The 5,000-nt window shown below is 40.0% G+C and overlaps 8 non-coding genes across 8 annotated transcripts; all 8 read right to left on the reverse strand.

Moving 5' to 3' along the window:
- Positions 1–99: 99 nt before the first annotated feature.
- Positions 100–218, reverse strand: LOC128007739 (5S ribosomal RNA). Its single transcript, XR_008179489.1, has one exon. It is a non-coding gene; the product is annotated as a 5S ribosomal RNA (ribosomal RNA).
- Positions 219–729: 511 nt separating this feature from the next.
- On the reverse strand, positions 730–848 carry LOC128007740 (5S ribosomal RNA). Its single transcript, XR_008179490.1, has one exon. It is a non-coding gene; the product is annotated as a 5S ribosomal RNA (ribosomal RNA).
- A 513-nt stretch (positions 849–1,361) lies between these two features.
- Positions 1,362–1,480, reverse strand: LOC128007741 (5S ribosomal RNA). Its single transcript, XR_008179491.1, has one exon. It is a non-coding gene; the product is annotated as a 5S ribosomal RNA (ribosomal RNA).
- Positions 1,481–1,991: 511 nt separating this feature from the next.
- On the reverse strand, positions 1,992–2,110 carry LOC128006194 (5S ribosomal RNA). The gene has a single exon (XR_008178824.1). It is a non-coding gene; the product is annotated as a 5S ribosomal RNA (ribosomal RNA).
- Positions 2,111–2,912: 802 nt separating this feature from the next.
- LOC128007742 (5S ribosomal RNA) lies at positions 2,913–3,031 on the reverse strand. Its single transcript, XR_008179492.1, has one exon. It is a non-coding gene; the product is annotated as a 5S ribosomal RNA (ribosomal RNA).
- A 513-nt stretch (positions 3,032–3,544) lies between these two features.
- On the reverse strand, positions 3,545–3,663 carry LOC128007743 (5S ribosomal RNA). Its single transcript, XR_008179493.1, has one exon. It is a non-coding gene; the product is annotated as a 5S ribosomal RNA (ribosomal RNA).
- Positions 3,664–4,158: 495 nt separating this feature from the next.
- Positions 4,159–4,277, reverse strand: LOC127999315 (5S ribosomal RNA). Its single transcript, XR_008172135.1, has one exon. It is a non-coding gene; the product is annotated as a 5S ribosomal RNA (ribosomal RNA).
- A 523-nt stretch (positions 4,278–4,800) lies between these two features.
- LOC128007744 (5S ribosomal RNA) lies at positions 4,801–4,919 on the reverse strand. The gene has a single exon (XR_008179494.1). It is a non-coding gene; the product is annotated as a 5S ribosomal RNA (ribosomal RNA).
- Between the last annotated feature and the right edge of the window lie 81 nt (positions 4,920–5,000).

The following is a 5,000-nucleotide window of genomic DNA, read 5'->3' on the forward strand; positions in this document are numbered from 1 at the left end:
CATGTACTAACCAGGCCCAAACCTGTTAATATTCAGAGATCGGGCATTGACTCTATTTTTTGGCAAAATTATTATATACTAAGTGAAAAATGTCCAAAAAGCTTACAGCACCTGGTATTCCCAGGCGGTCTCCCATCCAAGTACTAACCAGGCCCAAACCTGCTTAGCTTCCGAGATCAGACGAGATCGGGCATAGCCAGGTTGGTATGGCCGTAAGCGAAGACAGCAGCAAAGAGAGGGCTATTTAAAGACCAGCCAATCTAATCGCCAGTACATTATATAAGTAGGAAAGAAAACCCAAAAGCTTAAAGCACCTGGTATTCCTAGGCAGTCTATCATCAAAGTGCTAACCATACCTAAACCTGCTAAGATTCAGAGATCGGGCATTGACTCTATTTTTTGGCAAAATTATTATATACTAAGTGAAAAATGTCCAAAAAGCTTACAGCACCTGGTATTCCCAGGCAGTCTCCCATCCATGTACTAACCAGGCCCAAACCTGTTAATATTCAGAGATCGGGCATTGACTCTATTTTTTTTTTTTTTTTTTTTTAATGAAAGATTATTATATAATTCGTGAAATTTTTCAAACAGATTAAAGCACCTGGTATTCCCAGGCAGTCTCCCATCCATGTACTAACCAGGCCCAAACCTGCTAATATTCAGAGATCGGGCATTGACTCTATTTTTTGGCAAAATTATTATATACTAAGTGAAAAATGTCCAAAAAGCTTACAGCACCTGGTATTCCCAGGCGGTCTCCCATCCAAGTACTAACCAGGCCCAAACCTGCTTAGCTTCCGAGATCAGACGAGATCGGGCATAGCCAGGTTGGTATGGCCGTAAGCAAAGACTGCTGCAAAGAGAGGGCTATTTAAAGACCAGCCAATCTAATCGCCAGTACATTATATAAGTAGGAAAGAAAACCCAAAAGCTTAAAGCACCTGGTATTCCTAGGCAGTCTCTCATCAAAGTGCTAACCATACCTAAACCTGCTAAGATTCAGAGATCGGGCATTGACTCTTTTTTTTTTTTTTTTTTTTTTTTAAATGAAAGATTATTATATAATTCGTGAAATTTTCCAAAGAGATTAAAGCACCTGGTATTCCCAGGCAGTCTCTCATCAAAGTGCTAACCAGACCTAAACCTGCTAAGATTCAGAGATCGGGCATTGACTCTATTTTTTGGCAAAATTATTATATACTAAGTGAAAAATGTCCAAAAAGCTTACAGCACCTGGTATTCCCAGGCAGTCTCCCATCCATGTACTAACCAGGCCCAAACCTGTTAATATTCAGAGATCGGGCATTGACTCTATTTTTTGGCAAAATTATTATATACTAAGTGAAAAATGTCCAAAAAGCTTACAGCACCTGGTATTCCCAGGCGGTCTCCCATCCAAGTACTAACCAGGCCCAAACCTGCTTAGCTTCCGAGATCAGACGAGATCGGGCATAGCCAGGTTGGTATGGCCGTAAGCGAAGACAGCAGCAAAGAGAGGGCTATTTAAAGACCAGCCAATCTAATCGCCAGTACATTATATAAGTAAGAAAGAAAACCCAAAAGCTTAAAGCACCTGGTATTCCTAGGCAGTCTCTCATCAAAGTGCTAACCATACCTAAACCTGCTAAGATTCAGAGATCGGGCATTGACTCTATTTTTTGGCAAAATTATTATATACTAAGTGAAAAATGTCCAAAAAGCTTACAGCACCTGGTATTCCCAGGCAGTCTCCCATCCATGTACTAACCAGGCCCAAACTTGTTAATATTCAGAGATCGGGCATTGACTCTATTTTTTGGCAAAATTATTATATACTAAGTGAAAAATGTCCAAAAAGCTTACAGCACCTGGTATTCCCAGGCAGTCTCCCATCCATGTACTAACCAGGCCCAAACATGCTAATATTCAGAGATCGGGCATTGACTCTATTTTTTTTTTTTTTTTTTTTTAATGAAAGATTATTATATAATTCGTGAAATTTTTCAAACAGATTAAAGCACCTGGTATTCCCAGGCAGTCTCCCATCCATGTACTAACCAGGCCCAAACCTGCTTAGCTTCCGAGATCAGACGAGATCGGGCATAGCCAGGTTGGTATGGCCGTAAGCGAAGACAGCAGCAAAGAGAGGGCTATTTAAAGACCAGCCAATCTAATCGCCAGTACATTATATAAGTAGGAAAGAAAACCCAAAAGCTTATAGCACCTGGTATTCCTAGGCAGTCTCTCATCAAAGTGCTAACCATACCTAAACCTGCTAAGATTCAGAGATCGGGCATTGACTCTTTTTATTTTATTTTTTTTTTTAAATGAAAGATTATTATATAATTCGTGAAATTTTCCAAAGAGATTAAAGCACCTGGTATTCCCAGGCAGTCTCTCATCAAAGTGCTAACCAGACCTAAACCTGCTAAGATTCAGAGATCGGGCATTGACTCTATTTTTTGGCAAAATTATTATATACTAAGTGAAAAATGTCCAAAAAGCTTACAGCACCTGGTATTCCCAGGCAGTCTCCCATCCATGTACTAACCAGGCCCAAACCTGTTAATATTCAGAGATCGGGCATTGACTCTATTTTTTGGCAAAATTATTATATACTAAGTGAAAAATGTCCAAAAAGCTTACAGCACCTGGTATTTCCAGGCAGTCTCCCATCCATGTACTAACCAGGCCCAAACCTGTTAATATTCAGAGATCGGGCATTGACTCTATTTTTTTTTTTTTTTTTTTTTTAATGAAAGATTATTATATAATTCGTGAAATTTTTCAAACAGATTAAAGCACCTGGTATTCCCAGGCAGTCTCCCATCCATGTACTAACCAGGCCCAAACCTGCTAATATTCAGAGATCGGGCATTGACTCTATTTTTTGGCAAAATTATTATATACTAAGTGAAAAATGTCCAAAAAGCTTACAGCACCTGGTATTCCCAGGCGGTCTCCCATCCAAGTACTAACCAGGCCCAAACCTGCTTAGCTTCCGAGATCAGACGAGATCGGGCATAGCCAGGTTGGTATGGCCGTAAGCGAAGACAGCAGAAAAGAGAGGGCTATTTAAAGACCAGCCAATCTAATCGCCAGTACATTATATAAGTAGGAAAGAAAACCCAAAAGCTTAAAGCACCTGGTATTCCTAGGCAGTCTCTCATCAAAGTGCTAACCATACCTAAACCTGCTAAGATTCAGAGATCGGGCATTGACTCTTTTTTTTTTTTTTTTTTTTTTTAAATGAAAGATTATTATATAATTCGTGAAATTTTCCAAAGAGATTAAAGCACCTGGTATTCCCAGGCAGTCTCTCATCAAAGTGCTAACCAGACCTAAACCTTGCTAATATTCAGAGATCGGGCATTGACTCTATTTTTTGGCAAAATTATTATATACTAAGTGAAAAATGTCCAAAAAGCTTACAGCACCTGGTATTCCCAGGCAGTCTCCCATCCATGTACTAACCAGGCCCAAACCTGTTAATATTCAGAGATCGGGCATTGACTCTATTTTTTGGCAAAATTATTATATACTAAGTGAAAAATGTCCAAAAAGCTTACAGCACCTGGTATTCCCAGGCGGTCTCCCATCCAAGTACTAACCAGGCCCAAACCTGCTTAGCTTCCGAGATCAGACGAGATCGGGCATAGCCAGGTTGGTATGGCCGTAAGCGAAGACAGCAGCAAAGAGAGGGCTATTTAAAGACCAGCCAATCTAATCGCCAGTACATTATATAAGTAGGAAAGAAAACCCAAAAGCTTAAAGCACCTGATATTCCTAGGCAGTCTCTCATCAAAGTGCTAACCATACCTAAACCTGCTAAGATTCAGAGATCGGGCATTGACTCTATTTTTTGGCAAAATTATTATATACTAAGTGAAAAATGTCCAAAAAGCTTACAGCACCTGGTATTCCCAGGCAGTCTCCCATCCATGTACTAACCAGGCCCAAACCTGTTAATATTCAGAGATCGGGCATTGACTCTATTTTTTGGCAAAATTATTATATACTAAGTGAAAAATGTCCAAAAAGCTTACAGCACCTCGTATTCCCAGGCAGTCTCCCATCCATGTACTAACCAGGCCCAAACCTGCTAATATTCAGAGATCGGGCATTGACTCTATTTTTTGGCAAAATTATTATATACTAAGTGAAAAATGTCCAAAAAGCTTACAGCACCTGGTATTCCCAGGCGGTCTCCCATCCAAGTACTAACCAGGCTCAAACCTGCTTAGCTTCCGAGATCAGACGAGATCGGGCATAGCCAGGTTGGTATGGCCGTAAGCAAAGACTGCTGCAAAGAGAGGGCTATTTAAAGACCAGCCAATCTAATCGCCAGTACATTATATAAGTAGGAAAGAAAACCCAAAAGCTTACAGCACCTGGTATTCCTAGGCAGTCTCTCATCAAAGTGCTAACCATACCTAAACCTGCTAAGATTCAGAGATCGGGCATTGACTCTTTTTTTTTTTTTTTTTTTTTTTTTTTTTTTTTTAAATGAAAGATTATTATATAATTCGTGAAATTTTTTAAAGAGATTAAAGCACCTGGTATTCCCAGGCAGTCTCTCATCAAAGTGCTAACCAGACCTAAACCTGCTAAGATTCAGAGATCGGGCATTGACTCTATTTTTTGGCAAAATTATTATATACTAAGTGAAAAATGTCCAAAAAGCTTACAGCACCTGGTATTCCCAGGCAGTCTCCCATCCATGTACTAACCAGGCCCAAACCTGTTAATATTCAGAGATCGGGCATTGACTCTATTTTTTGGCAAAATTATTATATACTAAGTGAAAAATGTCCAAAAAGCTTACAGCACCTGGTATTCCCAGGCGGTCTCCCATCCAAGTACTAACCAGGCCCAAACCTGCTTAGCTTCCGAGATCAGACGAGATCGGGCATAGCCAGGTTGGTATGGCCGTAAGCGAAGACAGCAGCAAAGAGAGGGCTATTTAAAGACCAGCCAATCTAATCGCCAGTACATTATATAAGTAAGAAAGAAAACCC

This window comes from Carassius gibelio, chromosome B22 (genome assembly GCF_023724105.1).
Source record: "Carassius gibelio isolate Cgi1373 ecotype wild population from Czech Republic chromosome B22, carGib1.2-hapl.c, whole genome shotgun sequence".
Classification (NCBI taxonomy): Eukaryota; Metazoa; Chordata; class Actinopteri; order Cypriniformes; family Cyprinidae; genus Carassius; species Carassius gibelio.